At 41.7% G+C, this 10,919-nt stretch overlaps 1 long non-coding RNA gene across 1 annotated transcript in view; it reads right to left on the bottom strand.

Moving 5' to 3' along the window:
• LOC145717766 (uncharacterized) overlaps window positions 1-8,752 on the bottom strand; it is a 15,529-nt gene extending 6,777 nt beyond the window's left edge. The window contains exon 1 of the long non-coding RNA XR_014141167.1: window positions 1,635-8,752. This is a non-coding gene — a long non-coding RNA (uncharacterized LOC145717766). The remainder of the gene's footprint in view (window positions 1-1,634) is intronic.
• Between the last annotated feature and the right edge of the window lie 2,167 nt (window positions 8,753-10,919).

The raw sequence follows: 10,919 nt of genomic DNA on the forward strand, positions 1-10,919 counted from the left end.
CCCGCTACCTTCTTCTTCTTCTTTTTTTTTCTTAACATATCTTGCATTATTTGTCTCAGAGGTACAGATCTGAGACTCAACAGTCCTGCACAATTCACAGCGCTTAACAGAGCACGTACCCTCCCCAGTGTCTATCACCCAGTCACCCCATCCCTCCCACCCCACCCCCCACTCCAACAACACTCAGTTTGTTTCCTGCCAGGCAAAAAATATTCTTAATATAATAGATCTTAAATAGAAAAAACCCAACAACCTAAACATACAATTCGAAAAACGTAAGAGAAGGAAAATAAAATGGTCAATAGGATTTTGAAAAAATAAACCTCACTAAAAAAATCAAAGAAATTTAAAAAAAATAGAGCAAAAGTGATATATACTGCATTAGCTATCTATTGCTGCATAACAAATTGCTCCCAAACTAACCAGTTTGCAGAAACAATAATTATTATCTCAGTTTTCATGGGTCAGGAATTTAGGAGTGGCTCACCTGGGTGCTTCTGGCTCGGGGTCTCTTTGTCAAGATGTCTGCAGGGACTACAGTCATCTTAAGGCTTATGAGACTGGAGGACCTGCTTCCAAGGTGATTCACTCACATGGCTGGCAAGTTGGTGCTGGCGGTTGGCAGGAGGCCTCAGTTCTATACCATATGGACTCCCATAGTACTGCTTGAGTGGCCTCATGACACAGTGTTGGCTTCCCCCAGAATAAGTAACCCAAGAGAGCAAGGCAGAGTGGCAATGTTGTGTATGACCTAGTCTCAGAAGTACATACCTTATATATACAGTGGAATATCATGCAGCCTTCGAGAGCAAGGAAATCCTGCCATTTGTAACAACATGGATGAATCTGGAGGACATTATACCAAGTGAAATAATACAGACACAGAAAGACAAGTACCGCATGATCTCACTTATACGTAGAATCTAAAATAGTTAAATTTAGGGGTGCCTGGGTGGCTCAGTCGGTTAAGCGTCTGCCTTTGGCTCAGGTCATGATCCCAGTGTCCTAGGATCGAGTCCCACATCAGGCTCCCTGCTCAGTGGGGAGTCTCCTTCTCCCTTTCCCTCTGCCTGCCACTCTGCCTACGTGTGCGTGCTCTCTCTGTCAAATAAATAAATAAAATCTTAAAAATAAAATAAAATAAGTTAAATTTATAGAAGCAGACAGTAGAATGGTGGTTGCCAGGGGATGGGGGTTGGGTTGGGAGAAACGAGGAGGTGACAGTCAAAGGATATAAAATTTCAGTTATGCAAGATGAACAGTTCTGGAGAACTAATACACAGCAGTGTGACTACAATTAACAATACTTCATTGTATATTTGGAACTTGCTAAGAGGGGAGATCTTAAGTGACTCCCCCCCCCCCACACACACACACATGCGCGTGCAAGCATGCGCACACATGCACATACCCACATACATGCACACACTATGTAAAGTGATGAAAGTGTTAATCAGCTTGATTTTGGTGATCACACAATGATACACACAATGTATACATATATCAAAGCATCAAACTGTACACCTTAAATACATGCAATTTTAATTTGTTAATTATGCCTCAATATAGCTACAAAAAAGGAAAAAGAAAAATATCTCAAAATTTTATTTAACTTTTTAAAAAGAAGTACATACCTGTCACTTCTGCAATATCCTATTGGTCTTACAGGATAGCCCTATTTCTTATGAGAGGGGGCCACACAAAGGCATGAATGAGTATCAGGCAGCAAGGATCACTGGGGCTGTCTTGGACGCTGGCTGGTATTTAGCCTCAAATGTGCATAACCTCTGACCCATCGATTTTTATTCTAGGGATCTGTCCTAAGGAAATAATTATAGATGTGTAAAAAATTTAAGTGTAAGGATTTTGTCATAGTTAATAATAGTGAAAATTTTGCAACAACTAAATTCCCATAATAAAGAATTAAATAAATTAGGGACCTCATGCAATGCAATATTATGGCGAAGAATATTTAGTGACATGGAAAAATATTCATTGTGTACTGTTAGGCTTTTTTTAAAAAAACGAAGTAACAAATCAGCTGCTCACTATCTGAGAACATTTTTAAAGCATTTGTGTATAGACATAGATGATAGAGAGACTGAAAGGATATGCTTCAAATGTAAGCAGTGCTTACCTCTGGTAGTGGTGTTACAGTGATTTTTATTGTTGTTTTTTGGAAGTAGTAATTGTTTCCTACAACAAATACATATCCTCTGATCATAGGGGAAAAAATGGTATGTTTTCATTTTTATAAAAGACAGCTTGAGCATCCCTTCCTCCCAGAAGCTTCCCCTAGTCCCTGAGGGTGCTGTTCTCACCGTCCAGCCTGAGTTAGTTGCTTCCTTTTCACGCACTCAAAGCACCCTGTCCAAGCCTCCTTTGATTCACTTTCTAAATAGTATTGGCCTGCCTGTCTATGCCTCTGTCCTCTCACCCCTCCACTACGTTCAGGGGACATCATGTCTTACGTGTCTCCACATCCCCGTTGCCACATACAGGGCCTGGCAAATCACATGCACTCAGTGTGATTTGCTGAATGAAAGTGAACACTGCTCACCTATAGCCAATTAACTGGTGTGTACGGGTTGGGACCCATTAGGACTCTGCGAGGCTCTGCTGGGAGGAGTGAGGGCACCACGGATGGTGTGGGGTGAGTCCACTGTGCTTCTGGTCCAGACCCTGGCACTTTCCTCTGGAATGGCTCCAGACTTGAGGCAAGGCCATCGCACATTATCTATTTAGTGGCTCTTAGCAAGAGAACTGAACTGGAGGGATGTTATTAATCCTGCTGTTCGGTTTCAAGACAGTAGACTGACCCACAAATTTAACCTGAGCATCAGTTTGATAGCCTTCAGCTCTGTCCCAGGTTTCATCAATTAAATGATGGCAGGCCACCCACGTGAGTTGAAGCAGAGATCAACTGAATTTGACTAATAATATCTCAGAAATGCACTACAAATAGCACATGATCCAGTATCCAAGTCAACTCCTTTACCACCACTCATGCAAACAGATCAGATCAGGCTCTGAAATATGGCTGCCCAACTCTGCCAAAGCTTCTACATTGCATACAGTTATGAGCAATTTAATCGAGATGACAAGCACTTGGGACAAGAACATATGGCAAAGTTGAGTTATAAATGTTCTTTCCTTACTGACAAAAAATTGGGACATTTTAATCGGGTCTTGAATTATGTTTATATTACCAAAAGGAAAAGTATATTATTAATGAGCAAGGATGTTTCAAGCTTCTCAGCTTCCTTTCTAGAATGTCACTAAATTAATCAAGGACAAAAGGACCACAGATTTTTCATGCCTAAAACTCAGTTCTGACTGGATCCACATTAACAACAGAGCAAGGAAGTTTCTTAACAACTGAAATGTGGAGCTGGCTAATGATAGCAATACTCTTTGGTAGCCAGGCAAATTTTCCTCAGGCAAAGGGGCCAAGAATAAAGGTAGGTGTGAGGAGATTTCCACAGCTCAGTTCAGGCTCCCCACATGGGGTGCACAGGCCTGGCTTGGAGGACTCAGCTCTCCAATGGCTCTGGTTTGCCTAGGTGACCTCAGGCCTGCCTCAGGTCCAGCTCTGAGACTCTGCGCCCTTTATCACCAGAGGAGTGTAGGATGGACTGGTTTTGTTTCCAAACTCCTCAAGGCCATGAGCTTCCTGGAAAGATGCTTAGGGGCCGCACATGGGTACAGCGGATGTGAGAGAACATCCCTCAGTCCCCCAGTCCATGTGCATGCACTTCAACCAGGACAGCTGTGCTCACGAAAATTTCCCATGATGGCCTTCCATGTTAAATTTTAGTAGGAAAAGATGCTGTTTTTTAAAAAGAAAAAGAATGTTAAGAAACTTCTGGACTCATTGAGTTCTAAGATTCTATGATCTCTTCTGCAGCTTTGTTGGTTCCATACTCAGATAAGAAGTCAGTGAAAATATGGATAGCTACTAAAAATTTGGGTGGCAACTCTTTGGTTTTTAAAGTTTTGATTTTTGGGTCTTGTTTGTCTTTGTGTTTTTCGCAACTGCCAATTGCCTCCAAGGCTCCCTTGTACAGGACCAAGACAAATTGCTCAGGTAAATGACAGCCTGACACTTTCATATTTCTGATTCAGTTGATACTAGTCATATTTTTTCCCCGTTGGAAAGATCTACATTTTCATGACAAGCGCTTCATATTAATTTTAAAAGTGGATTCAGTGATGTCATACTTTCTCATTTTGTTCAGTCCTGAAGCAAATGGTAATTCCCTGCAGAGAAGGGGGATGCATTCCACCAGATAATTACTGTTGTTTGTTATAGAGACAGAAAGAGCGATATCTTCTTTTTTAGCATATTCCCCTAATTCATAATAAGGGAGATTAATAAAAGATTAAGGAATAATGAGGGGATAGTTACTATATTATGAATCATTTTTTTATTTACCGTTTGTAGGTACGTTGGTAAGAAAGAATGTTGGACTTTGAATGATAAGAAGGTCTTTCTGGAACTTCTATAGCTAATCCCCAATATTTGGTAGCAGTTATATACCCTGACTTGGCCTTTGGTGGCAGTGAGGTGCACCACTCGAGTTCACTAGGTGAAGACCAATGCACTGGACTCAGCAGCTGTGTAGAAGAAAATATGTGCAAGGCAAACAGGGAGGTGTTAGCCAGAAGACACAGATGGAGGAGGAAAGATCTGAACACCCTCTTGGGAAGAAATGTTTTCTGTAGGTATAGAAAATGGTGGGTTTCTTTTAGAGTCTGCTTGAGCATTGACCAATGGAAATTATATAGAGAAAGGTTTCTGCTCATCATCTGAGTGTTGGGCCTAGTAAAGCATTCTGACTTGGTTTTGTCTGTCTCCAGGCCCGCGGTTAATAAATGTTGTTAGCAAACAACTCAGGAGGTCATTGTGTTGTGGCGGGAAGAGGGATGAAACAGGTGCAGACTGGAAGGTGGTTCCATTAGAGGCTCATATGTTTAAATTGCAGTTATTTTCTGTGGAATGTAGCCTTTGAGTAGAATCTGTGATTTCACAAAGCAGACCATGCTAACAATGGGAGCGGACTGTTATTTTGTTTGGATGCTTCTTCCAGAATCAGTTTTAAAATAAGCACCATTAATCAGCAAATAGGAGTAATAATCTAAACAAGGGCACCTTGAATTCAACTGTGCAGTGCACAAAACAACAGGTCTCATCTGGCTGGCCTTTGCCCAAAGCCATACAACGGGCGGGTGTTGTCTCCACTTACTTATGAGGACATAAAGGCACAGAGTGATTATGGGAATTAGCCAAAAGCGTCCGTCAAAACTCACAATATACTTTCCCTAATGTTATTGCTTTCCCATGAGACACATCTCTTGAGAATGGAAAACATTAAAATGGACCCAAATCACCTTCATCTAGCTTCAGTCCCTGGGCAATATTCACCCCTGTATTTCTGAAAATCAAGGAGAAATACATCTCTGAGTAGGAGTTTATAATTGCCTATTGTTTTATAAAACAAATTGAGCAAACTGTGCCACGTCTATAAGCCATCTGCCCACATTCTCTGTGGGTCCTCCTTCCCTTTCTATCAGCAAAATTGCTAGCAAAATCACTGGAGTAAGGAACAAAGTATGTCTCAACAAAAAGCAAGAATATGAACTGGCTGCATTTCAGCTGTTGGCATTAAAGTCCAATCTGTGTGTTGGTGGGGGGCCCTTGAGGGTGGTGGGATAGCTAGGAGGGGAACAGCAATATATTTCAATGGACCTACTTTGCTGGCTTTCTGGAAAATCAAACAAAAAAACCCAAAAAGCCTGTTTGGACAATCTTCCAATGCCCACTGCCACCAGAAGAACCACCAGGTGAAATGCTCACTTGGCCGTAACTCAAAGAACACAGGTTTGTGGCCAAGCCACAGTGTTCACACAGAATGCAGGCTCCAAGTTCCCTTTAGTTCAAAACCAGTCTTCGAAGTCCACATAAAGGCATCTCAAATCCTTCCTATTGCAGTTCCTTCCTCCATACTTGGTCATGCACGAGCCCATTCATTCAGCCATTCCTCCTCTTCCCAATCCCTGTAGATGAGCATTCAGTAAACGTTCATCACATGCCTGTCATGTGCTAAGTGCTATGTTTCCAACTGCTGAAAAGTTCCTAATTATAAAATAAAAGTGACTGTCAAGGGGCGCCTGGGTGGCTCAGTTGGTTAAGTGACTGCCTTCAGCTCAGGTCATGATCCTGGAGTCCCTGGATCGAGTCCCGCATCGAGTCCCGCATCGGGCTCCCTGCTCAGCGGGGAGTCTGCTTCTCCCTCTGACCCTCCCCCCTCTCATGCTCTCTGTCTCCCATTCTCTCTCTCAGATAAATAAATAAAAAATCTTTAAAAAAAAAAAAGTGACTGTCAAAATAAGCATTTACTTCATTCATTCAGCCATTCCTCCTCTTCCCAATCCCTGTAGGTGAGCATTCAGTAAACGTTCATCACATGCCTGTCATGTGCTAAGTGCTATGTTTCCAACTGCTGAAAAGTTCCTAATTATAAAATAAAAGTGACTGTCAAAATAAGCATTTACTTCAGGATATGCTCCATCATCGATGCCACAACATACTCAAACCTACCTTGTCCCAGTCTCCCATGGTTCAGATTGGCTGTTAAATAAAAACTCCTCTACCCCCACGCCTCCAACCAAGCAGCCTTCTCTTCTCATACCCATGCATCAAGAAGCTCACTGCCACCCAACCCAGAAGGTACCAGTGCTGGGCATGTCAGCAGATCTACCTTCCCTGACCCACTTACACAACCCAAGACACGTAGCTGTCAGTTATCAATGCTGCTGTCAATAGGAATTTCTGGTACCAACAGAATACGGCAGCTTCCACCTATGTAACGCCACATCCAGGATAACTGATAACTCGTCGAGGAGGTAAGCAAGGGATAGCTCTGTTTGTGTTTGTTTTCCTTGTTCTTTCTTCCTTTTCCTTTCTATATAACTCACATTTAAATTACTTGCTGAAGGAGGAATATAAATGAGACTCACTCAGACCTCATGAGTCATCGTTTCAGTGGGAAACAAAGCAGCCCTGCTTCTAAAGGCAATTTAATTAATTTTGTTATGTGCTATGGAAATAAGCTTTTAGAGATGATTCAAAGCACTTACGTGCGATCATCTAAAAATAAGCAAACAACTCAAATTACTGTCTGGTTTTTCTGTTATGAAAATACTAAAATAATAGGAAGATATTTTAAAATATAAAATGATGTTTGCATGTAATATTAAAGAGGGAAAAAACTTAGCCAGTTGTACGTCAAAGGTAAACAAAAGCAAACATGTCGCCCAGGAAAGACAAGGGTCAGTTTTAACAGCTCCCTTCTGACCCAGGAAAGGACACACCTTCCATTCCAGCCTTTGGACTTCCCCTCTCTGCATCCCAGTTTTCTCATTTGTAAAACAAGGAGGATTCCTGCCATTCTCATTTCCGGAATTGAGGGTCAAATGAAAAAGTGGGTATAAAAGCACTTTGTAAACTTGAAACTCTCTTTAATCAGAGTAGAAAAACAACACTTTTGAGTTATAGATCTTTTAAACAAAAACACTGCTTCTGCTTCATTTTCTCACCTCTTATTACTTGGAAATATGGCAAAGCAGCAAAGACATTGAGACTTGATCCTCACCTATACACAACTGTCTGCCCATCTACTGGAATGACAGACACCCAGTTGTCCAAGCCGGAAACCTTGGAGTCCTGCTTGATTCAACTCTTTCCTCCAACATCCAGTCCATTGGCTTGTCTTTCAAAATATACCCAGAATCCAACCACCTCCGCTCCATGCAATGCCCCTGGTCCAAACTCCTGTCACTTCATGTCTCTCCCAAATGGTGGCATTGCCCACTGGACTCCTAAGTGGTCTCCCCTCTTGCCCCTTCCAATCCAACTTTTTCATTTTCAAGTTTATACCGTCTGAGAAAGGGTAGCCTTTCTGTTAAAAAGTGAGACACACGCACACACATACATACATACACAAAGAAAGAAAAAAAAAGGGAGAGACATATGAGGCAAGTCCTCCTACCCCACCACAACCTTTGAACATTGTCATATGATACATGATGCTTGGAGCAATGGCAGCCATAGATGTGGCAGAGACATGGCAGCCATGCATATAGAGAACCACCTGGAGTCCCAACATCATACTACTGAATTAACCAATCCTGGAACCACTTAGCTTTGGGGTCTTTTGTTAAATGGCAGGAATCAGCAAACTCTTTCTTGAAAGGCCAGACAGTAGATGGTTTAAGCTTTGTGGTCCATCTTTGTCTCAACTCAGCTGTCCCCTTGCAGTGCAAGAATAGCCATAGCCAATACTTAGATGAAAGGGCATGGCTGTCTACCAATAAAACTTTATTTACAGACACTGAAGTTGGAAATTCATGTAATTTTCAAATATCCCAGAATATTCTTCTTTTTTTAAGATTTTTTATTTATTCATTTGAGACAGAGAGAGCAAGTGAGAGCACAAGCAGGGGGGAGGGCAGAGGGAGAGGGAGAGAAGCAGACTCCCTGCTGAGCCAGGGAGTCCAACCCAGAGCTCCATCCCAGGACCCTCAGATCAGACCTCAGCTGAAGGCAGATGCTTAACCGACTGAGTCACCCAGGCGTCCCTGGAATACTCTTCTTTTGATTTTTTTCAACCATTTAAAAATGTAAAAAACATGTACTATATGTTGGCCAACTGAACATAATAATAAAAATAATAATAGTAATAATAAATGATTATTAAATTTAAAAAATAAAATAAATAAAAAATAAAATGTAAAACACATTCTCAGCTCACAGGTCATATAAAAACAGGTAACAGGCCAGATAGGGCCCACAACAGACTGTACTTTATAAACCCTTAATGGGATAATAAAAAACCTACTTTAGACCTCTTTTTTTTTTGACAGTGATGCACAGATTAGTTTATATTTTTTATTTAATTCTTATTCTCTTACTTGAAGCCAAGAGTACACGAATTGATACAATATCCTTTTTTTACTTAAAATTTTTATTTTGAAATATTTGAAACGTACTAAAACATGCACAAAAAATATAATATGAACATATGTCCCCACTACCCAGATTTAACTGATATTAACATTTTACCATACTTGCTTCAGATAATGTTTTTTAAATAAATAAAGCCTTACCAAACAGCTAGAGGTGACCCCCTGCTCCTCCTATGGAGGTACCAAATACCCTGAGGTAGGTGTGTGCTCTTCTATGCACTCTGGGTATTTCCATGCACTTGTGTATCTGTAAACAATATGCCCTATTGTTTTCTGTTATTATCCATGTTGATACACGTAGAGCTGGCTCATTCACTTTTGCCACTGTGTGATTAAGTCAAAATTCATCCAGCTACTCCCCAGCTGGGAGGGGGAAGTTGTTTTTTTATGGTTTCCCTTGTACCCAAAGAGACTTGCACAAGGGTGTATCCCTTTACTTCTTCCCACTGTTGGCAAGGGAGCTTTCTAACAGCACAGGTTTGATCGTGTCCTTCTCCTGCCGAAAACCTTTTGCTAGTGCTCCATTGCCCAATCTTCTGATCTTTAGCCCTGCGCTTATGCCTCTACTCTCTGCCTTTGAAGGTCTGCAGCTCTGCTCTGGCCCTACTGAACTCCCTTCCACCTCTGGGCCTTGGCACTTGCTTTTCCTTTACCCAAGCATGGGGCTCACAAGGCCCTCTTTGTCCTGAGCCTGCTGCCTCCCCACCCCCAGACCCTCTCACCCTTTCCCACCCTGGTATCACATGCGCTGCTCTGCCCAGTGCCTGACATGCCCTCCTCCCAGCCCCAGCCCTACCCCACTGCTCCCTGTCAAACCCTTTGCTTTCCCCACACAGCTAGGTGTCACTTCATCTAAGAAGCTTTTAGTGACCTTCCCTGACGCTAGCTGACATCTACTGGAGCACCTCCAAAAGGGGGGTATCCCTACTCACTTGCCATTTCCCCTCTCCAATCTGGGATCTATTTGTATCCAGGCACCATCTCCTTCATGCCTCTCTGTCCCCCTTGGATTTGGCACACAGAAAATATACACTAAATATTTAATGAGGTAATATCTGGATAAATGAATAAAAAGATGCTCTACATGATCCCTATAGCATTAGCCTCCAGAAAAATGAACACAAGAATTACACAGAGCGGGATGTGACTGACAGAACCCAATCCAACTGGCTCTTCCCCATGGATATTTGAAACCAGTAAATACTGCTATTTATAGCCTCTGAAGCTCAACTTTAGCTTGATGATTCAGCCAATTATTGAACTGCCCTAAGTTTTCTTAAAATTCATTTAAAACTATTCTGAAACAGGGCGCCTGGGTGGCTCAGTTGGTTAAGCAACTGTCTTCGGCTCAGGTCATCATCCTGGAGTCCCTGGATAGAGTCCCGCATCGGGCTCCCTGCTCGGCGGGGAGCCTGCTTCTCCCTCTGACCCTCCCCCCTCTCATGTGCTCTCTCTCATTCTCTCTCTCTCAAATAAATAAATAAAATCTTTAAAAAAAAAAACTATTCTGAACCATAAACTCAGTTATTTACTTTTAGTTTAGGCAGGCTTCTTGTGAAAGTATGTAAACTTGCAGAGAGAAGAAAATCCATATCTACTAGGAAATGAATTTATAAAAATGATGACTAAACACTAACTAGTAAACTAACCCAGAGACAAAAAAAAAGAAGCTAATATTACCTCCAGAAGCTGATAACTGGCCCCTTATTCACCAGAAGGATCTGTTCCAATAATTACACATTAGTAGTGCTTTTATTTCTGCTACTCTTAGTACTTTATGCCAAAGCAGAAGTCCATACATGAAGTTACGACACTAAATTTCTCCTGTCTCTTGTGGAAATCAATCTTGCTGACTTATAAGCACAATATGAATCTAAAAGCATCCTGTCCAC

Source organism: Leptonychotes weddellii, chromosome X (assembly GCF_054177405.1).
Source record: "Leptonychotes weddellii isolate Sample4059 chromosome X, ASM5417740v2, whole genome shotgun sequence".
NCBI lineage: Eukaryota > Metazoa > Chordata > Mammalia > Carnivora > Phocidae > Leptonychotes > Leptonychotes weddellii.